Source organism: Delphinapterus leucas, chromosome 10 (genome assembly GCF_059928025.1).
Source record: "Delphinapterus leucas isolate spDelLeu-1000000601 "Yukka" chromosome 10, BTC_Dleu_Yukka2, whole genome shotgun sequence".
In the NCBI taxonomy this organism is placed as follows: domain Eukaryota; kingdom Metazoa; phylum Chordata; class Mammalia; order Artiodactyla; family Monodontidae; genus Delphinapterus; species Delphinapterus leucas.
Window position 1 is genome coordinate 103,014,929 of NC_143138.1, and position 25,494 is coordinate 103,040,422.

The 25,494-nt window shown below is 45.2% G+C and overlaps 1 protein-coding gene and 2 non-coding genes across 5 annotated transcripts in view; 2 read left to right on the top strand and 1 right to left on the bottom strand.

Moving 5' to 3' along the window:
- The window catches only part of RAB7A (RAB7A, member RAS oncogene family), a 69,948-nt gene that overhangs the window by 31,971 nt on the left and 12,483 nt on the right, over window positions 1-25,494 (bottom strand). The window contains exon 2 of one of the 3 annotated variants that reach the window (XM_089919820.1): window positions 6,402-6,506. The exons of the other annotated variants lie outside the window; for them this stretch is intronic. The gene's annotated coding sequence lies outside the window, so the exon portion shown is untranslated. The remainder of the gene's footprint in view (window positions 1-6,401; window positions 6,507-25,494) is intronic. 3 annotated transcript variants of the gene reach the window in all.
- On the top strand, window positions 2,398-2,470 carry TRNAG-CCC (transfer RNA glycine (anticodon CCC)). The gene has a single exon. It is a non-coding gene; the product is annotated as a tRNA-Gly (tRNA).
- Window positions 12,239-12,345, top strand: LOC115801561 (U6 spliceosomal RNA). Its single transcript, XR_004021868.1, has one exon. It is a non-coding gene; the product is annotated as a U6 spliceosomal RNA (small nuclear RNA).

Sequence of the window (25,494 nt, forward strand, 5' to 3'; positions counted from 1 at the left end):
TCCAGGCCACGCATTCCCAGCGGGGGTGTTATTAACAATGGTTTGTGGCCCTCTAGAAGCCGCAATGTAAAAACAGGTAGACACAGTACATACATGGTATTAAAACTTTACTGGGGTAGGGGAGACAATTAGGGGAAAAAAATCTAAAAAGCCCTGCGGAGCAGAAGGGAGGTGCAATAATCAAAAGTGGTTGAGAGGGCTTCCCTGGTGGCGCAGTGGTTGAGAGTCCACCCGCCGATGCAGGGGACGTGGGTTCATGCGCCGATCTGGGAGGGTCCCACATGCCGCGGAGCAGCTGTGCCCGAGGGCCATGGCCGCTGGGCCTGGGCGTCCTGAGCCTGTGCTCTGCAACGGAGGAGGCCACAACAGTGAGAGGCCCGCATACCGCAAAAAAAAAAAAAAAAAGGTTGAGAAAGGCTGGTCTAGGCCTGTGCTGTCCTACACAGCAGTCACTAGCCATTTAAATGAAATCAAATACAGCTCCTCAGCCACACAAGCCACACTAAGTGCTCACAAGCCACACAGCTAGCACCTACCGCACTGGCCAGCACAGAGAACATTTCCATCATCACTGGAAGTTTTATGGTATGGTGCTGGTCTAAACAACCCTGGAGGATTTTACTAGCATTAGTAGATAGTCCTCAAACATCTCATATCTCGATTTATGGCCATTAATTACTGATTATCTAGCCCATCTTCTTTCACTCTTGAAAACACAGTAAAGATACTAGCTCCTCAAGAGCAAACTTTAGAAAGTATTAGTTAACATGCGAATTTTTCATGAGAATATTACAGCAAGATATTGGCTGCATCATAACCACTTCAAAATATTTGGAGCCACTGGTCCTAGCAGCCTAGGCGTGTCCAAACACTACCCTAGGTCCTTTGTAACCCACTGAGACTGAGGTCCAGTTAACTGTTTGAAAGCAAACCGCACTGTGAACTACACAAGGAGCATCAAGGACCAGACACAGGTCGCACTGACCAATCTGCCTGGGTAAGGTAAAAGTATGAAAACGTCAACCAAATCTTGAAATCCTCCTTTGATTAGGTGTGAAAGTCTTCTCCTGACAGTGCAGAGAGTTTCATTAGATCCTCTTAGGAGCTGGATGCGATTGCGGAAGGTGGTCACACGTATTTTGTTCTCAAGAACCCTTGGAAGAACCATGGTGACTGAGGTGTCTCACACAGCTAGACTTACATTTCAAAACAATTTCTTCCTGGCCACTTCCTAATCAAGAAGCCAAAATAAAAGACAAAAATCCAGTCAGGTAAGTGATAACCTGTCTCCACACTGGGCAGTTTTTAAAGCTCCGAAACAAGTACAGCAGACGTTGCAGAATGTAATACGCCTGGTCAGGTTAGGCGCCAACAAGTTAACGCCACCGCTCACGGGTCCATGTTCTAGAATCTCAGGCAGGGAAGCCCAGGTCACGTGATACAACATGCCACCAAGACAGAGGGAAAGAAGCCAGAGAGGCAGGCTGAGCTCTATCAGATGAGAAGCGAATGTGTCCTTTACCCTCCTAAGAGAGGAAAGGTGGAAATCAATGGAAGACAGATCCAACCAGAGTCCCCAGGAGGGCGAGGTGGAGAGCATCATTAAGCCAGCAGCCTTCCTCCTCAAGTCAACACAAGCTGTGGCCAAAGGCCAGGCTACAAATGTGAAGGTTGCATTAGTGCTGCCTCTCCTCCCCCACGCTCCTGCTATTCTCCAGTCAACAGACCCCCAAAGAGGACTCTCCCTGCAGGGCAGCCCACCCCTCCTCACGTTTAACTGAAGACATAAGGACTCTCGATGGCCGCTGGCTGTCCGGGTATGCAAGAGCCCTTTAGTTCCAAACACTGGTTTGCTTCTTCCAAACAGTGAACTTCAATTTCAACTTCTGCACTGTCACACCACCTAAACTCCTCCACCTCTCCAAAGAATAAGATCAAAGGAATACAAAACTGTGGCTACACAGCATTTACCTCTCCGACACTGAAGCGCACAGGTGGAGTTACCCCCAGGGGAAATGCTAGTTACAGCAGCAAACTCTTGTCCAAAGTTTAAGGGTCTACAGGCTCGAAACCTTGGGTATTGCTTCCAAGTCAGATACTAGGAATATAGGAGTACCAGGAGTCCCATACCTTGTCACAAGGGTCATCATTCTCAGAACAGATACTTGAAGAAAATGTTCCCAAATACATCAGCTTTAAAATAAAGACCATATTTCATATCATGTCATCAAAGTACATTAAACCTAATATGTAACCACTGGGGCTTCAATTCACAAAGCCTCCCCAACAAAAACAAGTGTTTAAAAATTTTAATATGAAAGGAAAGAAGTAGAGAGAGTAGCATTATCAACTCATATGCTGTAAGGGAACTTGCAATTAAAAAGAGTATGGGGGACTTCCCTGGTGGTCCAGTGGTTAAGACTCTGCGCTCCCAATGCAGGGGGCCCAGGTTCAATCCCTGGTCAGGGAACTAGATCCCGCATGCCGCAACTAAAGATCCTGCGTGCTGCAACTAAGACCCAGCACAGCCAAAAAAAAAAAAAAGTATGGGATGCCTCCAATGGGAAATGATGCACTACTTAGACTCTGGGGTCTCACCGCCCTTGACCAACTGTAGGTTGTAGTAATGATGGTAGAACAAATGGCTCTTGTCTACACAAATGAATTCTATCTGCACAAACTTCCACCGGAAAAGGCAGTTTTGTGTCCAACTGCAGGTTCCCTGCAACATTACCAACTTCCATGTATGTCTGTTCTTTGTTCATTTCATATTTAAATGACAGTCATCATCTTACATTTTCTTGAAAATTATCTTTTAACAGTACCCATCACCTAGGGGCTTCCCTGGCGGTCCAGTGGTTAAGACTCCGTGCTTCCACTGCAGCGGGCGCAGGTTTGATCCCTGGTTGGGAAACTAATATCCTGCATTCCGCTCACCCCCCCAGCCCCCCATAAACCAAAAACAACAAAAAACCCAACAGCTAGACTTAAACAGCCAACATTTCCAAAAAAGTTTTAAGCATTTTGGTTCATCTTCGGAGGCAAAAACGCAATACTCTGAAGAGAACATGAAGAGCGACAAGATTCCTACTGGTCTACAGCTGGTCACACAAGGCTGGTCAGCAGGCTATGGCTCCAGGGGCATTCCCAATTCCTTTCCCCCGGAGGGGCTCAGATCTGCTCCTCACTCACATGCAAGAGGAACTTGGGGGATGAGAGACCAACCAAGGGCTTGGGACCTGAAAGCTCTGGTTCAAATCTGGGCTCTGAAACTTATGAGCTGTGCAAGTTGAGGTAAGTAAGTAATTTGCTCTCCCTGGGCCTTACACTGAATTCCTAACTCTGTAAAAGGTGGGTGTGTTCCTGAGAAGATATGAGAATGAAGAGGCAGAGGAGCCAGAGACCAACGTGTCTCTACTTCTCAAATTCCTGGAGCTACAACTGGGTCCTGGTGACATTAATCCAGTACAACGTTCTCCAACTCAGTGCGCTGTGGGGTTCCTTGTCCTGTGACAGCTCAATTACAGAACCTATTTTAGTCTCCACCCTTCTTCCTGAGATGAGCCCCATGACTGAGGGAATCTTCCACCAAATATAAAACTTAAAATTAAGATATATTCTTTCTTAACATTTAAAGATACAAGGAACAGCAGCAAGAGTCTAATCAAGAACGAAGCAACTGCTGCAAACACACACGGCCCTCAGGGACGCCAGTGAGCCCCAGCTAGTCCACCTGTACTGAAGCACAGCTCCAGAACACACATCCCAACGGGCATCAACCAACGAACACAGAACAGACTACACGTAAGCAAAATAATCCGGGCCCCCAGGACTAAAAAGTCAAAAACGGAGAAGAGAGGTGAAATCACGAGATGTCTCACCGTCACCACGCTGGGCGGGACATGGATTCCCAGGTTCTCCTGGGAGGCTGCCAGGAACCCTCCACCCAGTCCACGGCAACCAGGAGCAGTGCAGTGATGGCCCTGACCGCACACCAGGCTCCTGCCCACAGCTTCCCACTTCTCCAGATCCAGTCCCTTTCCAGCGCCCTCAACTCATCTACCTCGGACTCTGCCGTGACATGTTTTTAACTGGAATGACCTTCCTGCCCCTCCTCACCGTCACTGCTTCTCACACCTATTCACCTATCCTGCCTAACCCAACCCAAATAACACCGGAACACCTTCTAACGTGAAGAAGTCTCTAGGTTCTCAGCTGGCCCCTCTACCTATGCAGACACAAATGCAAAAACATCACATGAACTCTGATGTGCTCCACTGAAAAAAGGCACTCAAACACTGGCAGCCTCAATACACAATAAACGTGTGCCCAACTGCATTACTCCAGAGGACAGGATCCGGACCAGTGGTTTAACAAATGAGTTTTGAATCAAGGAAACGGAATAACCACCAGTTGCTGAATAAAGTAGGATATATCAAGAAGCACCGGGAAAACACTGTCATGGTAAGCAGAAGACAGGACACTCATCAGGAGAGCAAGTGTAAGATTGAACTAAATGTACCACATGATTCCTTTCTGCAGTCATGACTTTATAATCAGCTACCAAAAATGTTACGAAGTGTAAATTCTGATGAAGATTATTTCATATAATAATTCCTCACTCTGAAAGCCCATGATTAGAGAAAAACAATTAGTGTATCCTGCCTTTTCAATAGGAATTGTAGGACCTCCCTGGTGGCATAGTGGTTAAGAATCCGCCTGCCAACGCAGGGGACACGGGTTTGGGCCCTGGTCCGGGAAGATCCCACATGCTGTGGAGCAACTAAGCCCACGCGTCACAACTACTGAGCCTGCACTCTAGCGCCTGACAGCCACAAATACTGAGCTCACGCACCTAGAGCCCGTGCTCCACAACGAGAAGCCACCGCAACGAGAAGCCTGTGCACCACAATGAAGAGCAGCCCCCGCTCGCCACCAACTAGAGACAGCCCGCGCACGGCAACGAAGACCCAACGCAGACAAAAATAAATAAATAAAATAAATTTATGGGGGAAAAAAAAGGAATTGTACAAGTGGAGAAAAATTTGCCAGTTGACAAGTGGGAAAAAATTTTTAACACATGAATGCCAGTAGAAGGAATACATGATAAAAAAATAAGGACCTACTGTATAGTACAGGGAACTATATTCAGTATCTTGTAATAACCTATAATGGAAAAGACTCTGAAATAGAATAGATATATATCTGTATCATTTTGCTGTACACATGAAACTAATACAACATTGTAAATCAACTAATTTAAAAAAGAGAGTAGAAGGAATACAGAAGGAATGACTGAAATAGAATTTTAAAAAATCATTTTGGGGCTTCCCTGGTGGCGCAGGGGTTAAGAATCCACCTGCCAATGCAGGGGACACGTGTTCGAGCCCCGGTCCGGGAAGATCCCACATGCCGCAGAGAGGCTGGCCCGTGTACGGCCAAAAAAAAAAAAACCTGTTGGCTTGGCGACTGCAATGACCTTTTTGCCAGTCAGAGTACATCTGGCCATTCTCAAATCAGACTAGTTCCCTGAATTGTAAGAAGTACTTGTGAAGCAGAGGTATGGTAAAGATCAGCATAATGATGCTCTGGGGCCTGTCTCTAGGAAGAGTAACTCTATTAACGCCAGATGTACTAGTTAGGGTTCTCCAGAGAAACAGAACCATTAGGATGAAGGAACAGAGCCTAATGGTTCGGTTGACACCATATATAAGCCCACGTTTTACCAGTTACGTTTAAGTGATATTTAAAATCTGTTGTTAAAAATAAACTTCATTAAGTCAGAAAAAGATAAATACCGTATGCTAACACATATATGTGGAAACTTAAAAAAAAAAAAAAGGTTCTGAAGAACGTAGGGGCAGGACAGGAATAAAGACAAAGACATAGAGAATGGACTTGAGGACACGGGGAGGGGGAAGGGTAAGCTGGGGCGAAGTGAGAGAGTGGCACTGACATATATACACCACCAAATGTAAAACAGATAGCTAGTGGGAAGCAGCCGCATAGCACAGGGAGATCAGCTCGGTGCTTTGTGACCACCTAGAGGGGTGGGATAGGGAGGGTAGGAGGGAGACACAAGAGGGAGGGGATATGGGAATATATGTATACGTATAGCTGATTCACTTTGTTATACAGCAACAACTAACACAACACTGTAAAGCAATTATACTCCAAAAGATGTTAAAAAAAAAGAAAAAGAATGTATACATAAATGTATCACTGTCACCTTGCTGTACAGCAGAAATTTACACAAAATTCAATTACAATAAAATTTTTTTGTTTGTAAAAAAAATAAAATAAACTTCATATATATGAGATTTATGTTTATGTAACACTGTATGAGATTATATAATACATACATGAGATTTAGTACTTAGATTTAGTAAGGAAGTTCTCACGTGATTATGGAGGCCGAGATGTCCCACGATCTGCAGTGTGAAGGCCTGAGAACCACGCGAGCTGGTGGTGTCAGATCCAGTCTGAGACAGAAGACAGGAGAAAACCTGCAGACAAAGTGAATTCTCTTCCTCAGCCTTTCTTTCTAGTTGGGCCTCCCAGGATTGGATGAGGGCAGTCTGCTTTGCTCAGTCCACACATTCAACTGTGAATCTCATCCAGAAACACGGCAAAGACACCCCCAGAATGATGCTTTAGGCAAATACCTGGGCATCCCTTGCCCGGTCAGGTTGACACACAAAATTAACCATCACACCAGGTAGATGTGAAAACCCGGCACACTGCAGGGCTCAGGCCAAAGTCCAGCTCCTTAGGCTGAGGAGGAAGTGCTAAAGAACAGGATGTCAGAAGTTTCCGAACACTCTGCTTCCATTTCAAAGGTTACTATCCACAGGTTATTACTGAAGTATAGCTTTAAAGGGACTCAAACTGTGCTGGCAAGATTCTGGCAAAATAAAGATCCACACGCCTCAGAAGATCACCGATGCACAGCTTGCCTCGGATAACATTTAGGAATATCACTGCCAAACACTAACTCAAGGTGGAAGCACACCAGTACCACGCTGCAAAGGCAAAGGGCCGAACGGTCCGTAACTGGGCCAGGTCTGCGTGCTTCTGCACAGGTCCACGCAGCGCTGCTGAGCATGCTACAAGGCGGTGGTGCGTGGTCGACTTAGGACAGCAGCTTTAGAATAGAGGTTCTCAGTTTCCCTACTGCTGCTTACCAACCTTGATGTGACTACAAAATCACATTTCAAGGTCAGAGGTCTGTCAGTTAAGATGCTGTTTGGCTTTTATTTGGGAGAAAGAACTTGTTTGAAGAGAAGATACTGATCTTAATTTCTGCGTGTGTTAAGAACATCACCCTGGGGTGCAACCATCACAACTACCTATTTCCAGAACTTTTTCATCAGGGCAAACAGAAACTCTATGCAGATTAAGCAATAACCCCATTTCCTGCTCCCCCCGCAGGGGAGAGGTAATCTCTATTCTACCTTCTGTCTCTGAATTGGCCTTATCTAAATAGCTTTTGTAAGCGGGGTCATACAATATTTCTCCTTTCCTGTATGGCTTATCTCACTTGGCATGCTTTCATTTCAAGATTCGTCCACATTGCAGCCCACACCAGAACTTCATTCCTTTATATGGTGAGTAATACACCGCTGTATCTAGATACCATATTTGACTTATCCATTTACCACTTGATGAGCACACAGGTACTCTCTACCTGTTGACTGTTGTGAATAATTCTGCCGTGAACAATAGTGTACGGGTATCTGTTTGAGATCCTGATTTCAAATCTTGTGGGTATATACACCTAAGTGCCAGGACATACAGTACTTTTGTTTAATCTCCTAAGGAACCACCACACTGCTTTCCACAACTCCAGCATCATATTACATTCCTACCAACAATACACGAGGGTCCCAATTTCTCTACATCCTCACCAACACAAGTTTTTTGCATTTTTAAAAACAAGAGCCATCATAATCCGTGTGAAGTAGTATATTACTGTTTTGAATTTGCTATCGACTAGTGATGCTGTGTATTTTTTGTGTGTGGATCAGCCATTTCTATATCTTCTTTGGAGAAATGTCTATTTGGGTCCTGAACCCATTTTTAATCAAACTGCTTGTTTGTTGTTGACTTGCAGGAGCTTTAAATATGTATTCTGAATATTAAGCCTTATCAGGTGTATGATTTATAAACATCTTCTCCCATTCTGTAGGCTGACTTTTTACTCTCCTAATGCTGTCCTTGGAAACACGAAAGTCTTTAATTGTGATAAAGTCTAATTTACCTTTTTTTTCTATTGTTGCCTGTGCCTTTGGTATCATATCCACAAAATCACTGCTGAATCCATCTCCTGAAATATCCCCGATTTCAACTTTTTTTTTTTTTTTTTTGGCCACACCACGTGGCATGTGGGATCTTAGTTCCCCAACCAGGGATCAAACCCACGCCCCATGCAGTGGAAGTACGGAGTCTTAACACCACTGGACCACCACAGAAGTCCCTCAAAGTTTTAACTCTTTAGATTTAGGTCTTTGAGATTTAAATACAAGATGTGACACCATAAAACTCCTAAAAGAGAACATAGGCAAAACATTCTCTGATGTAAATCATACCAATGTTTTCTTAGGTCAGCCTCCCAAATCAACAGAAATAAAATCAAAAATAAACAGATGGGACCTAATCAAACTTACAAGCTTTTGTACAGCAAAGGAAACCATAAACAAAACGAAAAGACAACCTATGGACTGGGAGAAAATATTTGCAAACAATGCAACTGACAAAGGTTTAATTGCCAAAATATACAAACAGCTCACACTACTCAATAACAAAAAAACAACCCAATCAAAAAATATGCAAAAGACCTAAACAGACATTCCCCCCAAGAAATACAGGTGGCCAACGGGCACATAAAAAGAGGCTCAACATCGGTAATTATTAGAGAAATGCAAATCAAAATTACAAGGAGGGGGATTTCCCTGGTGGTCCAGTGGCTAAGACTCCGCACTCTCAATGCAGGAGGCCTGGGTCCGATCCCCGGTCAGGGAACTAGATTCTACATGCTGCAACTAAAGGATCCTGCATGCCGCAACTAAAGATCCCACATGCTGCAACTAAAGATCTCACGTGCCACAACTAAGACCTGGTGCAGCCAAATTAAAAAATAAAATAAAATACAATGAGGTACCAACTCACACAGGTCAGAATGGCCATCATTAAAATGTCTACAAGGGGGGGCTTCCCTGGTGGCGCAGTGGTTGAGAGTTCGCCTGCCAATGCTGGGGACACGGGTTCGTGCCCCAGTCCGGGAAGATCCCACAGGCGGCGGAGCAGCTGGGCCCGTAAGCCATGGCCGCTGAGCCTGCACGTCCAGAGCTTGTGCTCCACAACGGGAGAGGCCACAACAGTGAGAGGCCCGCGTACCTCAAAAAAAAAAAAAGAAAAAAGAAAAGTCTACAAGGGGAGCCTGTGCTCTAGAGCCTGTGAGCCACAACTACTGAAGCCCATATGCTCTAGGGCCCGCGTGCCACCAACTCCTGAGCCTGTGGTGCTGCAACTACTGAAGCCCGCGTGCTTACAGCCTGTGCTCTGCAACAAGAGAAGCCTGCACACCTCAACGAAGACCCAGTGCAGCCAAAAAAAAAAAAAAAAAAAAAAATGGCTACAAGGGACTCCCTGGTGATCCAGTGGTTAAGAATCCGCCTTCCAATGCAGGGGATGTAGGTTCAATCCCCAGTCGGGAAACTAAGATCCCACGTGCCGTGGGGCAACTAAGCCCACATGCCACAACTACTGAGCCTGAGCACTCTGGAGCACACATGCCACAACTAAGATCCTACATGCCACAACTAAGATCCGACGCATCCATATAATTTTTTTAAAGTGTACAAATAATAAATATTGGAGAGGGTGTGGAGAAAAGGGAACCCTCCTACACTGTTAGTGGGAATGTAAACTGGTGCAACCATTATGGAAAACAGTATGGAGGTTCCTCAGAAAACTAAAAATAGAATTACCATATGATCCAGCAATCCCACTGCTGGGCACATAGCCAGACAGAACTTTAATTCAAAAAGATACATTCCCCTATGTTCATCGCAGCGTTATTTACAATAGCCAAGATATGGAAACAACCTAAATGTCCACTGACAGATGAATGGATAAAGAAGATGTGGGGGGGGTGTGTGTATGTATATACATGTATATGTGTGTACACACACACACACACACACACACACACAAGCTCTGGAATATTACTCAGCCATAAAAAGGAAAGAAATAATGCCATTTGCAGCAACACAGATGGACCTAGAGAATACCATACTAAGCAAAGTAAGTCAGAAAGATAAATACCATATGATATCACTTACATGTGGAATCTAAAATACAACACAAATGAACATATCTATGAAACAGAAACAGACTCACACACATAGAGAACAGATGTGTGGTTGCCAGGGGGGGAGAGGGGTGGGGTAGGGATGGATTGGGAGTTTGGGATTAGCAGATGCAAACTAGTATATATAGAATGGATAAACAAGGTCTTACTGTATAGCACAAGGAACTATATTCAATATTCTGTGATACGCCATAATGGAAAAGAATATGAAAAAGAATATGCATAACGAAGTCACTTTGCTGTACGGCAGAAATTAACATAACATGGTAAATCAACTATACTTCAATAAAATTCTTTTAAAAAAGATTTAGGTCTGGGCTTCCCTGGTGGCACAGTGGTTAAGAATCCGCCTGCCAATGCAGGGGACACGGGTTCGAGTCCTGGTCCAGGAAGATCCCACATGCCGCGGAGCAACTAAGCCCGTGCTCCACAACTACTGAGCCTGCGCTCTAGAGCCCGTGTGCCACAACTACTGGGCCTGTGCGCTACAACTACTGAAGCCCGCACACCTAGAGCCCGTGCTCCACAACAAGAGAAGCCACCGCAATGAGAAGCCTGCGCACCACAACAAAGAGTAGTCCCCACTCACCGCAACTAGAGAAAGTCCACACGCAGCAACAAAGACCCAACACAGCCAAAAATAAATTAATAAAATAAATTTTAAAAAGAAAAAAAAGATTTAGGTCTTTGATTGGTTTTATTTTTTTATTTTATTTTATTTTTCTTGCAGTACGTGGGCCTCTCACTGTTGTGGCCTCTCCCGTTGCGGAGCACAGGCTCTGGACGCGCAGGCTCAGCGGCCATGGCTCAGGGGCCTAGCCGCTCCGCGGCATGTGGGATCTTCCCGGACTGGAGCACGAACCCATGTCTCCTGCATCAGCAGGCAGACTCTCAACGACTGCGCCATGAGGGAAGCCCGGTTTTAATTTTTTTATATGATGATAGGTCCGGGTCCAAATCATTCTGCAGGTAGATGTTTTCTCAGCACCATTATGATTTGCTGAAGGCACTGCTTTCACCACTAAATGGACTTGGAACCTTTGTCAAAATTCAATCCACCGTGAATGTGAAGATTAATTTCTGGGCTTTCTATTCTGTTCCACTGGTTTACGTGTGTATCCTTATCCCGATACCACACTGTTTTGATTACTATAGTTTATTTATTTATTTAGCTATGCTGGGTCTTAGTTGTGGCACGCAGGATCTCCGTTGCTGCGTGCGGGATCTTCGTTGTGGCATGCGGAGTCTTTTAGTTGAGGCATGAGGAACCTTTTAGTTGCAGCATGTGGAGTCTTTAGTTGAGGCATGCAGGGTCTTTAGTTGTGGCATGTGGAATCTAGTTCCTTGACTAGGGATCGAACCTGGGCCCCCTGCATTGGGAGCGTGGAGTATTAGCCACTGGACCACCAGGGAAGTCCTCTGTAGTAAGTTTTAAAATCAAGAAGTGAGAGACCTCCAACTCTGAGCTTTCAAAATTGTTTGGCTATTGAGGGTCCCATGATTTTCTACATGAATTTTAGGATAAGTTTTTCTATTTCTGCAAAAAACGTCACTGGGATTTTGAAAAGGATTGCGTTGAATCTGTAGCTGGTTTCCCAAGAATATTAATTTTTCTAATCCATGAATGTGAGATGTCTTTCCACTTATTTACATCTTTAACTTCTCTCAGCAATGTTTATAGTTTTTACTTTCCAAGTCTTTCTCACCTACCAAGTTAAATTTATTTGTAGGTATTTTATTCTCTTTGATACTCCTGTACATGGAATTGTTTCCTTAATTTCCTCTTTGGATTGTTCATTTTTAGTCTACAGAAATGCAGTTGATGGGGACTCCCCTGGTGGCGCAGTGGTTAAGAATCCTCCTGCCATGCTCGCTTCGGCAGCACATATACTAAAATTGGAACAACACAGAGAAGATAAGCATGGCCCTTGCGCAAGGATGACACGCAACTTCGCAAAGCGTTCCATGTTTTTATTAATAAGGCAATTATATTAAAATATCTTACTTAAAAAAAAAAAAAAGAATCCACCTGCCAATGCACGGGACACAGGTTTGAGCCCTGGTCCGGGAAGAGCCCACATGCCACGTAGCAGCTAAGCCTGTGCGCCACAACTACTGAGCCTGCACTCTAGAGCCCACGAGCCACAACTAATGAAGCCCGCGCGCCCAGAGCCCGAGCTCTGCAACAAGAGAAGCCAGAGCAATGAGAAGCCCATGCACCGGGATGAAGAGTAGCCCCCGCTCGCCACAACTAGAGAAAGCCTGCACACAGCAACGAAGACCCAATGCAGGCAAAAATAAATAAATTAGTTAATTATAAAAGAAAAAGAAAAAGAAATGCAGCTGATTTTTGTGTGTTCACTTTGTATCCTGAAACTTTGTTGAACTAGTTTATTAGCTCTTAGCAGGTTTTAGTTTTTTAATTTTTTGGTATGAAATCTTTAAGGTACTCCACGTATAAGGCCATGTATCTCTTTGCTTTCCAATTTGGATGTTTTATTTCTTTTTCTTGCCAAACTGCTCTGGCTAGAACTTTCAGTAGTCTTTGGAATAGAAGGGGTACAAGTGGGCATCCTTGCCTCGTTCCTGATTTTAGAAGACAAAGTATTAGTCTTTCACCACTGAGTATAACGTTCACTGTGGGTTTTTCATACATGGCTTTTATTATGTTGAAATAATTTCCTTCTATTCCCAGTGTTTCGTTTTCATTGTGAAATGGTGCTGAATTTTGTCAAAGGCTTTTTCTGCATCAACTGAGATGACATGGTTTTTTTCCCTTTCATTCTGTTAATGCGGTGTATTCATGATCGCTGTTTGGCTGTGGAACCATCCTAGCATTCCAGGAATAAATCCCACTTGGTCATGGTATATAATCCTTTTAATATGCTGCTGAATTTGATTTGCTGGTATTTTGTTAAGGGCTTTTGCATCACTGTTCATAAGAGATACTACTCTGTGGTTTTCTTTTTTTTGTAGTGTTTGTCTGGCTTTCGTATCAGAGCAATGCTGGCCTCACAGAGTGAGTTAAGAAATCTTGCCCCCTCTTCAACGTGGGGGAAGAATCTGAGAAGAACTGGTGTTGTCTTTAAACGTCTGTTAGAACTCACCGGTGGAGCCATCAGACCCAGGGCTTTTCCCTGTCAGGAGAACTATGATAACGGACTCAATCTCCGAGCTTAACCCAGGGCTTTTCCCTGTCAGGAGGTCTATGATAGCGGACTCAGTCTCCCAGCCTGACAAGTATGACTGTCTATTTCCTGTTTAGTTCTGGCAGTTTGTGTGCTGCTAGGAAACTGTCAATTTCATCCGCGCTATCCAATTCGTTGGTGTGCAAGTGTTCCTAAGACTCTCTTATAATCCTTTTTATTCATAGAATGGGTAGCAACATCCCCACTTTTATTTCTGATTTTAGTGATATGAGCCTTTTTAAAATTCTTAGTCAATCTAAAGGGTTTTCTGCACTAATCTTTGTTAGCATTTGTAGTTATAAATTTCCCCCCTAGCACTTCTTTGCCGTGTCCCGTAAGTTTTATTTATTTTTAAAACTTTATTTATTTTGGCCACACCACCCAGCACTCGGGATCTTAATTCCCCGACAAGGAATCGAACCCATGCCCCCTGCATTGGGAGCGCAGTGTGTTAACCACTAGATCGCCAGGGAAGTCCCATGGCCCATAAGTTTTAGTATGTCGTTTTTATTTTATCTGTCCCTAAAAAAATTTTTTTCCCACATCGCACGGCTTGCGGGGTGTCTTTGTTCCCCAACCAGGGATTGAACCCGGGCCGTGGCAATGAAAGCACCAAGTCCTAATCACTGGACTGCCACTGAATTCCCTGTCCCTAAATATTTTAAAATTTCTCTTGCGATTTCTTCTTTGGCCCATTAGTTCTTTAAGAATGTGTTATTTAATATCTACACATCTCTGGATTTTCTAGTTTTCCTCCTGTTACTGATTTCTAAACTTCATCTCTTTGTGGTCACAAAGGTACTTTGTATGACAGTCTACTTTTTAAAACATACGGAGACTTAAATTATGGCCCAACATATATTCTATCGTTGAGAATGACGCATGTCTACTTGAGAAGAATGCGTGTTCTGTTGGTGGTGGATAGGGTCGTGTGTCTGCTGGACCGAATTGGTTTACTGTGTCATTCAAGTCCTCCACTTCCCCACTTATCTTCTGTCTGGGTCACTCAGTATTACTGTCGAACTACTTCTCCCTTCAGTTCCGTTAATTTTTGCTTCATATATTTTGATGGCCTGTCAAATGGTGTGTAAATGTTAATCACTGTTTTATCTTCTTGCTGTACTTAATCTACTTTACCTCAGATTAGTATAGTCGCCCTCTCTTTTGGTTACTATTTGCATGTATCTTTTCCCCACTCTTTTACATTAAACATTTTTATGTCTTTGGCTCTGAAGTGAGTCTCTTGTGGACAGCAAGCAGATAGATGTTTTTCTCTCCAATCTGCCAATCTGTCTTTTAACTGGACAGTTTAATGCATTTATAGTTAAAGGAATTACTAGTAACGAAGTACTTATTTCGATCATTTTCCTTTGTGTTTCATATGCCTTATGGCTTTTCTTCCCTCACTTCCTGCATGGCTATCTTCTTTTGTCCTTAGCTGATTTTTATAGTGAAACATTTTAATTCCCTCTTCATTTCCTCTTTTGCGTATATCCTATGGCTCTTTTTTCTGATTATCATGGAATTACATCTGACATCCTAATAACAGTATAAGGCCAATTTATACCAGCTTAACTTCAAAAACATACAAGAGGGCTTCCCTGGTGGCGCAGTCGTTGGGAATCCGCCTGCCAATGCAGGGGACAGAGGTTCAAGCCCTGGTCCGGGAAGATCCCACATGCCACGGAGCAGCTAAAGCCCGTGCTCCACAACTACTGAAGCCTGCGCTTTACAGCCCGTGCTCCACAACAAGAGAAGCCACTGCAACGAGAAGCCCGCGCACCACAGCGAAGAGTAGCCCCCGCTCGCTGCAGCTGGAGAAGGCCCGCGCGCAGCAACGAAGACCCAACGCAGCCGAAAATAATAAATAATTTTTTTAAAAAACATACAAGAACTGTTCCTATACAACTCTGACCCGCCTCCCTTTCACTTACTGATGTTACAAAATTACATCTTTATGTTGTGTGCCCCCCCACAAAGGGGGTTTTTAAGTAAGTCTTTTAACACCAGCTACAACAGCACCAGCTTTTGAAGGACAAGCCCCTCGCAGGCAGGTCTGGTGGTAAAGAACTCGCTCAGCTTTGGTTGATCTGGGAAGGTCTTAATTCCTCCCTCAGTTCTGAAGGACAGTTTTGCCAGGTATAGGATTCTTGATTGACAGCTTTCCCCTTCAATACTCTGAATACTTCAAACCATGCCATCTGGCCTCCAAGGTTTCTGATGAGAAATCTACCGATAATCTTTATTTGATCTTTAGCTCACATTTTTTTCTCATTTTTTTCCTTGAAATAAAACATTTTTATTTAGTTAGTATCATTACCATAGTTAGTCTTGTTAATATAATTAGTATTGTTACTGTAGTTGGTTAGCACAGGTAGTATGCAGGGAGCTCAGATACTGCAGGTTTGGTTCCAGACCAATGCAATAAAGTGAATACAGCCATAAATCAAGTCTTTATATGCACATAAACTTTTAGGCATTTTATATGCACACAAACTTTTTTGTGCATATAAAAGTTATGTTTACACTATACTGTAGTCTATTAAGTGTGCAATAGTGTTATGTCTAAGAAAATATACATGGCCTTAATTTCAAAATACTTAATTACTAAAACTACCAAACATCCTCTGAGCCTTCAGGGAACTGTAATCTTTTTGCAACAGTAACATCAACGATCACTGATCAAAGATCACTATAACAAATATAATAATAATGAAAAAGCCTGACGTATTCTGAGAATTATCAAAATGTGACAGAGACCTGAACTGAGCAAATGCTGTTGGAGAAATGGCACTGACAGACTTGCTCGACGCAGGGTTGGCACAAACCTTCAATTTGTAAAAAAATGCATATTTGCTGAGCTATTTGTAATGAGGTGGATGGACCCAGAGTCTGTCATACAGAGTGAAGTAAGTCAGAAAGAGAAAAATGAATACCATATACTAACGCACATATACAGAATCTAAAAAAAAACGGTACTGATGAACCTAGTGGCAGGGCAGGAATAAAGACACAGACGTACAGAACGGACTTGAGGACACGGTGGGGAAGGGGAAGCTGGGACGAAATGACAGAGTAGCACTGACGTATATACACCACCAAATGTAAAATGGATGGCTAGTGGGAAGCTCCTGCATAGCACAGGGACATCAGCCCAGTGCTCTGTGACCACCTAGAGGGGTGGGATAGAGAGGGTGGGAGGGAGGCTCAAGAGGGAAAGGATATGGGGATACACGTATACATATAACTGATTCACTCTGTTATACAGCAGAAACTAACACAACATTGTAAAGCAATTATACTCCAATAAAGATATTAAAAAATGCATATTTGCTAAGCGCAATAAAGCAAACTGCAATAAAACAAGGTAGTTAGCAATGTTAGCATAGTTAGCATTGTTGGTTAACATTGTGAGTTAGTGTAGTTAGCAGGTGACGGGCCTCACTGAAGCCTCCCTGCTGACAAGGAGGCTTGTATGGACTGTTCAAAGCTCCTCAAAACCACTGGCCAAGGTAACTTCACTAAGGTGATGCTGGCCCAGCTGGTCATCAGGGTCCTTAAAAAAAAAAAATCAACAGAGCTCCTCCAGCCTCCAGGCACTTTTTCATGAAGTCCACAGCATGAAGGTTTTTTTTTTTTTTTTTTTGGCGGTATGCGGGCCTCTCAGTGTTGTGGCCTCTCCCGTTGCGGAGCACAGGCTCCGGACGCGCAGGCTCAGCGGCCATGGCTCACGGGCCCAGCCGCTCCACGGCACGTGGGATCTTCCCGGCCCAGGGCACGAACCCGCGTCCCCTGCATCAGCAGGCGGACTCTCAACCAGTGCACCACCAGGGAAGCCCAAGATTTTTTTAAATTATTTTATTTCTTAGAGTACAGTTGATTTACAATGTTGTGTTAATTTCTGCTGCACAGTAAAGTGACTCAGTTATACATATATACCTTCTTTTTCATGTTCTTTTCCACGATGGTCTATCACAGGATATTGAATATAGTTCCCTGTGCTCTACAGAACTTTGTTATTTATGTATTTTACATATAGTAGTTTGTACAATATATGTTAATCCCGAAGTCCTAATTTATCCCTCCCCCACTCCCTTTCCCCTTTGGTAACCATAAGTTTGTTTTCTATGTCTGTGAGTCTCTTTCTGTTTCATAGGTTCATTTGTGTCATATTTTAGATTCCACATGTAAGTGATATCACATGGTATTTTTCTTTCTCTTTCTGACTTCACTTAGTATGATAATCTCTAGTTGCATCCATGTTGCTGCAAATGGCATTATTTCATTCTTTTTTTATGGCTGAGTAGTATTCCACGGTATATATGTACCACATCTTCTTTACCCATTCATCTGTCGATGGACATTTAGGTTGCTTCCATGTCCTGGTTATTGTAAATAGTGCTGCTATGAACACTTTGGGTGTACGTATCTTTTTTTTTTTTTTTGCGTTACGCAGGCCTCACTGTTGTGGCCTCTCCCGTTGCGGAGCACAGGCTCCGGATGCGCAGGCTCAGCGGCCATGGCTCACGGGCCTAGCCGCTCCGCAGCACGTGGGATCTTCCTGGACCAGGGCACGAACCCGTGTCCCCTGCATCAGCAGGCGGACTCTCAACCACTGTGCCACCAGGGAAGCCCCATATCTTTTTGAATTAGAGTTTTGTCTGGATATATGCCCAGGAGTGGGATTGCTGGATCATATCGTAATTCTATTTTTAGTTTTTTGAGGAACCTCCACACTGTTTTCCATAGTGGCTGCACCAACTTACATTCCCACAACAGTGTAGGAGCGTTCCCTTTTCTCCACACCCTCTCCAAAATTGGTTATTTGTAAACTTTTTGATGATGGCCAATCTGACTGGTATAAGGAGATACTTTATTATAGTTCTGATTTGCATTTCTCTAATAATTAGCGATGAGCATCTTTTCACGTGCCTATTGGCCATCTGTATGTCTTCTTTGGAGAAGTGTCTATTTAGGTCTTTTGCCCATATTTTGATTGGGTTGTTTGTTATTGAGTTGTGTGAGCTATTTATTCATTTTGGAAATTAAGCCATTGTCAGTCACACTGTTTGCAAATATTTTGTCCCAGTCCGTAACTGTCTTTTCATCTTGCTTATGGTTTCCTTTGCTGTGCAAAAGCTTGTAAGTTTGATTAGGTCCCGTTTGTTTATTTTTGTTTTTATTTCTATTACCTTGAAAAAATGACCTAAGAAAACACTGGTATGCTTTATGTCAGAGGACGCAGCCTGTGTTCATTGCAAGCAAGAGGTTCATTATAGGATAACAAAGCACCATGAACCAGCCTGTGTGGGGAGTCAGAGAAGTGACAGGGGGTGTGCCCCCTCAAAGAGGGTTGGGGTCACTTTCCTGTATAGTAGAGTTCCCTGACTGCAATGTGGGACTTGTATTCTACTGTGATTTCTCCTTTTTATAACAGTGGCACGGAGCGGCCCCTCTAAGAGGCTTGACCAAAGCATGGGCTGTTCGGCAGCTTGAGGTTCTAGGGGAGCTCCGCATGAGCCAGACATCCTGGGGGGTCCATAGGGAGGAGTCTTGATAACACACAGCAGCCCAGAGGGGTGGAGGGGATGATGGAAAGGTGCCTTTTAAAAAGCAAGTTCCAGATTCCCAGGAACCTGGTATTTCCATTTGAGGTGGTGAATCTGTGTGCCAGGTGTCCGTCTGGGAGCTCCCGCGTGGGCTCCTGGGAAGCCCGAGGAACGCTGCTCAGCCCACTGGCGCTGTGTGTACAGCCTTTCAATGCTCAGGGACCCTGCCCATGAGTCTGCATCTGACCCATCAGAGAGGCTCCGCCTTCGTGCCACACCCTGGGAGCACAGCTGGGGAAGCAAGAGGAGGGCTGGGGCGGGCTGGGGATCTTGCTGCACTCCTTAATCTCCCCAGTTTTGGTTTTTTAGGCTAAGCAGCCCAATGTGCAGTCAGCCAGTGCTGCTCTCCTTGAAATCCATCGCCAGCTTTCATCCCCTCCCCGGCCAGTCCCAGTTCCTTACTGGGCTTTCGGGACGCTGTGTGACTGGCCCCCTGCAGACCTTTCAGCACCGCCCACGCCTTGCACTTTACTCACTGAACTGCTCAGTTTCCCACAGACACTTTGCATGTGCGGTTTTCTCCCTGGGATGCCCACAACCCAGGTCAAGCACCACTGGGCTCCCCAAGAGGAATCAGACACAGATCCTGTCTGAAGAGCTCCCAGTGCAGCTGGGGAGATGAGACAGGGACCCAACTACAGTGCAGTCACCTGTTTACAGGGACCAAGGAGGACACACAGCACAGCCCACGCTCACCTGCGGTGGGAGGGATCAGGGCAGCTTCGTGAAGGAGGTGAAGTCTGGCTGGGCCCCGAGGCGTGGGTCTGAGTGCAGGAAATGGAGAGCAGGCATCCGGGCGGTGGGAAGCTGGGGTGTCAGGCACACGCAGGACAGAAATGGGGAGCGAGGCTGGGAGGCAGGGGCTGGACCGCCTTCTCCCCAACACACACACCCCCGCTTCCAGGACCACCCCCACTGGTGCACCGTGCTCAGCGGCTCCAGCTCAGGGCCTGGAAGCAGGCGGCTGCAATGATGGAGCGCTCAGCTCTCCTCTCCCTTGAGCCTCGGGCCGGACTGGCCCGTGGCTGCCTCTTACTTCCCTCATTACTGCAAGTTCGAACAGGAGAGTTTAATCCATTTACACTCAGGCTGCGTTCCTTTCTCGCCATTCTTTTCTTTCGGTTCCTCACACTGAATAACTTCAGTTGTCTTAACGTGCAACTTGCTGGTTCATTCTTCGGCTCACATCACTCTTAAACCCTTCCAGTAAGTTTCTTCTTTCAGTTACTACACTTTTCTGTTCCAGAATTGTTTGGTTCCTTTTTATAATTACTCTTTCTTGATACCCTCATTTTGTTCAGACACCGTATTCCCAATTTCCTTTACTTCTTTGCCCATGGTTTCCTTTGGCTCCTTGAGCAGATTTAAGACAGTTGATTTAATGTCTGACTAGTAATCCCAACATCTGTGCCTCCTCTGGGATGGTTTCTGTCAAATTCTTTTTTCTTTTTTTCCCTGTGAATGGGCCACATGTTCCTGTTTCTTGGTTATGTTCCGTAATATTTTTTGTTAAGAAATGGACACACTGAGTATTTTATAGTGTGGAATTCTGGAAATCTGATTCTCCTGCTCTCCAAGGATTGCTGACTGTTGCCTGTTCAGGGCTAGAACTGTCCACTTGTGAGCCCACCACTCGCTTAGCAAAGACCAGCAGACTATCCCCTCAGGAAGGCTTCATCGAGTCAGGTCCCAGAGTTCCAAAACAGCTGATTCCAACCCCTCTTTCCAGCTCAACGGCTGACCTGGTAGAGGAACCGGCCACTAAAGCTTCCTACTCTGTCATTTTGTGTGACATCACTGTGGTCTACAGTCTTTTAATTTAAATATCAGTAACTCAGTCCAATTTTTAGACCTTGACCAAACTCATTCAAGCCCTTGAATCACTGCTAGTTCTCTCAGCAGAAAATGCCAGGGACATGCATATTCTTTCAATGTAAGGTATGGTTTGTTTTCCAGTTTTGGTAAAGGATCAGGACGCGTCACTCCTCCCTGAATGTAACTCCTTCCTTAAGCATCTCGTGACCACAGAAGAGCACAGCGAGAGAGACAGTGTGTGGCAACAGGCAAAGATCATCTCATCTCACAGCGCAGACCCCCGCGTCAGCCTAGTTGCTCCAGGGTTTAAGTACTGTGCAAAGCACTAGGGTGGAACGTAGTTATTAAGAGGTGGCTGACAAGGAGCATGACAAAGAATCTGCTTCTGGAGTCTTTACTCCCGGGACAGCTTCCGAGCGCCTGCGGCTGCAGCTGAAGTTAACACTTCCAGCTCCGTGCCCTAACCCTAACCACATTAGGAGCCTGGACATTTGCTAGAATATTTATCTTCTTTTATCTTAATAGAAACATCTTTCTGGAAGCATACATAAGAAAAAATACAAAGAATGCTCTGTGCAGGAGAACTACTTAGCTCTCACTCCAGGAACCTTCTCTAAAACATGCCTTTGGGCTTCCCTGGTGGCACAGTGGTTAAGAATCCGCCTGCCAATGCAGGGGATACCAGTTCAAGTCCTGGTCCGCAACATGCCACATGCGGCGGACCAACTAAGCCCGTGCGCCACAACTACTGAACCCCACGCACCAAGAGCCCGCGAGCCGTAACTACTGAGCCCGCATGCCACAACTACTGAAGCCTGCACACGGAGCCCGTGCTCCCCAACAAGAGAAGCCACCTCAATGAGAAGCCCACGCACCACAACGAAGACCCAGAACAGCCAAAACTAAATAAATAAAATAAATAAATTAAAAAAAATAAAACGCCAGTTTTGAGGCAATTAATTTGTACCAGTGGGTAAGCCGGAGGATACGACGTGAAAAACCAATGTGCTAACACCCAGCAATTCCTACCAAACAAGTTCCTCCAACAATAACAGGAAAACTGCACCAAGAGCTGGCCCTCAGGGGCCCTGAGCGTGACATCATCACCGATGAGCAGCAAGGGGAAGCTGGGAACCTCTCCGCGTCACCGGAAGCTGATACAGACAAGGGCAGAGCAGCACACAGCACTGCCTGGGCATCTTTGGTCCCTCCTTTCTGCGGGAGCACTTTGCCCTGCTCCCTTCCATCCGACTCCACTGCACGTGCCCCGCCCAGCCCCCAGCTACCCAACACCTGCCCAACAAGCTCTCCTGCTTTCACAGCCACAGCCATCGTCAGGCGCTTCACGCCCCAGCTATTTCAGCTGCAAATCCTTTCACCCAGAATGATCTCCTCTGCGTTTTCTTGTCCTTTCCCTTTCGACATGTAAGTATGGATAGGCTGCCATGACAAAATGGGATTAATGGGAAAATAAGAGTACCGCAAACCTGCTTTCAGTCCCATCACGTACTTGCTACCTGGGCTCTCAAATAACACAGCTGAAAAGCGCAAAGCCCAGCGCCCCTGAAGTCACGTGCACAGTGCTGCACACCAGGCCCGCTCTCGCACTGCACGCAGTCCCGATCCTCCCGCCTCGCGTTTTCAAGGCCCACCACCACCTCAGTCAATCAGGCCCGGAATCTCACAGCCTGCTTCCACGTTCCGCCACGTCAACATGTTTGGAAGGTCACGGGTCCACTTCTCTCCTCCCCTCCGTGTACTTCTCTCAGCCAAAAAATGACCCAAGTAGGGAAAATACCCTGCCCCTACTTCAAAATACATATTCAGAATACATTAAATACATACCAGACAGACTTACATGTATTATTAATGGACCTTCTAAAATGTAGTTAGATTTTTTTTTTTTAAAGGGGTACAGAACCAATTATGCTTCCATTATTAGGTTGAAGCCTATGAAATGTCAGTTTTGAAAGTCAAAACCAAGCAATGAAAGGGTTCACGGTCATGTCTAGGTAGGAGGGATTGAGAGGAGACACAGACTGTTTTCCAGTTTCCTTCTGGACTGATCAAGTGCATCATCGCCTGCTCACCTGTCCGGAAGCCTCCTATCAAATCGGTTTTCATATGACATCATCCCCTCTGTAGGTAGCTCTTCAAGTGTCACACAGCCAAAAGGAGGCCCCCCCCCCCAGGACAGGAGCCGCCTCCCCACTGGGCACTTCCCTAGCATGGCACCGGCCGGGCGTAGCCTTTTCAAGCTCAGGCGTCTACAGACCGCACTTCCACCCCTGCACCACGGAGACAGGAAGCCAAAAACCAACTTAGTTCTCAGATTCGGACACACAGTGTTTGATTCTGGCCTGTGAACAGCTACAGGTGAAGTTATTGGTTGACTGTGTGCCCAGAGAGGGGGGTACATGGCAGGACCGGCCCACATGAGCTCCTCCTCTCCCGCCCTGACCTGCCCCCACCCCCAGGGCTCTTGATTACGCAGCCTCGCCTCTCCACTGGGCTAACAGGGGTCCTGGGCACCAGGCTTCACCCTCCTCCCCTCGCAGACCGTGGGTACCTGCAACACAGGAGACCACGGACAGGACTTCATATCACAACATGCACAAATGACGAGCTACACCTTTAGAAGATAACAAGCAAGAGAAAAAAGAAAGAACTGGTTGACCCAGTGTACTTTTTCTGTCAAAAAGGTAATTGTTTTTCGCAATTCAGACGGCTAACATTTCCTCAAAAGCCCTGAAAATAAAGACTGGTCCAATGGTCTACTGTTTATCTGTGAAAATTAATTAGTAAAAAGAAACATTTTAATGCATGCCAAGCCTGGCACATTCTTATGGAATCTGCTATGAACAACCCTCCACTAAGAAAGACAGAGAAATCTAACTTGTCAAAGTTAGACAAGAACAGTTAACAATAAAAACCCGTCCAGGGGACTGCCGGTCCAGTGGTTACGACTCCACACGTCCACTGCAGAGAGCACGGGTACTATCCCTGGTTGGGGAACTAAGATCCAGCACACCACGCAGTATGGCATGGCCAAAAAATAAATAAAATTTAACAAAAAAATCCATCCAGAGTGCCAATTATGAAGTAACTGTGTGTGCTCAAATACTGCAAGAAAAGACCAGAGATGGCAAAACATGAAATGCTTAAAAGCATCATGAACACAGTTTAAAACCCAATACTTGCTTTCCAACCCATTACACAAGGCAACAGGGATACATACAAGGATGAACAGATACGTACATTGCCGCCCAAACCCAAGGCTCTCCGGGGCTCAGTACAGGATTTCTACTGTTTGTACAAGCCCTTCTGTACGGGAGCTTGTGGCGTGGTAGGTGCTCCACAAAACCTGCTGACTAGACAAGCAAGTATACGGTGTTTGTCCCAGACACATGGCAGGTGGACTGGAGGTAGCTCCTTCCCCCTACCAGGGCATCAAGGCTTCCTCTAAAGTTCCTGACAAATGCATCTGCCTGACAAACTGATCAAGAAAACAGGACAAGCGCAGGAGGAGCACCAATTTAATCAGAAGCAAACAGGTCTTTGAGCACAGCTTCAACAGAGTTCTGTGAAAGAAGGAAAACTGCCTAATTTATGAAAACGTATCATGAGGCAGAGAAGCCAGGAAGACAGCGGCACTGTCCCAGAAACAAAGAATGGAACAGAAGCATTCACAAAAGACACAAGTAGATGAGAAATCAGTGTGTGTGATAAAAAAAAATTTCTAGTCAGTGAGGAAAAGATGACAATACAATGAAATACTGAGGCAACTATGCATTTGGAAAAAAAGAGTCTGACATCACATCATACAGAAGAATTCCAAACGTGCTAAGTACTAGGAAAAAAATAACCATTGTTTTTATTGTCCTAGGAAAGGAGAAGGCCTAAGTATAATATGAAACCCAGAAAACAAAACAAATTGACACACATGACTACAGAAAAGTTTTTATACTACAAAAACACAGCATCAACCAAACCAAGCCAAAAGAAACAAGCCAGGAACACTGCGACATGAAAAAGCGTTGATATTCTTCCTATACAAAAAATATTCTTACTGTATAAGAAATATTCTTGATACATATATATGTTTTTTGGGGTTTTTTTTGCGGTATGTGGGCCTCTCACTGTTGTGGCCTCTCTCGTTGCGGAGCACAGGCTCCGGACATGCAGGCTCAGCGGCCATGGCTCACGGGCCCTGCCACTCCGCGGCATGTGGGATCTTCCTGGACCATCCCCTGCACCAGCAGGCGGACTCTCAACCACTGTGCCACCAGGGAAGTCCTGTTTTTATTTTTAATAAATTTATTTATCTTTTATTTCTGGCTGTGTTGGATCTTCGTTGCTGCACACAGGCTTTCTCTACTTGCGGTGCGCGGGCTTCTCATTGCACTGGCTTCTCTTGTTGCGGAGCACGAGCTTAGCTGCTCCGCGTCATGTGGGATCTTCCCGGACCAGGGCTCAAACCCATGTCCCCCGCATTGGCAGGCGGATTCTT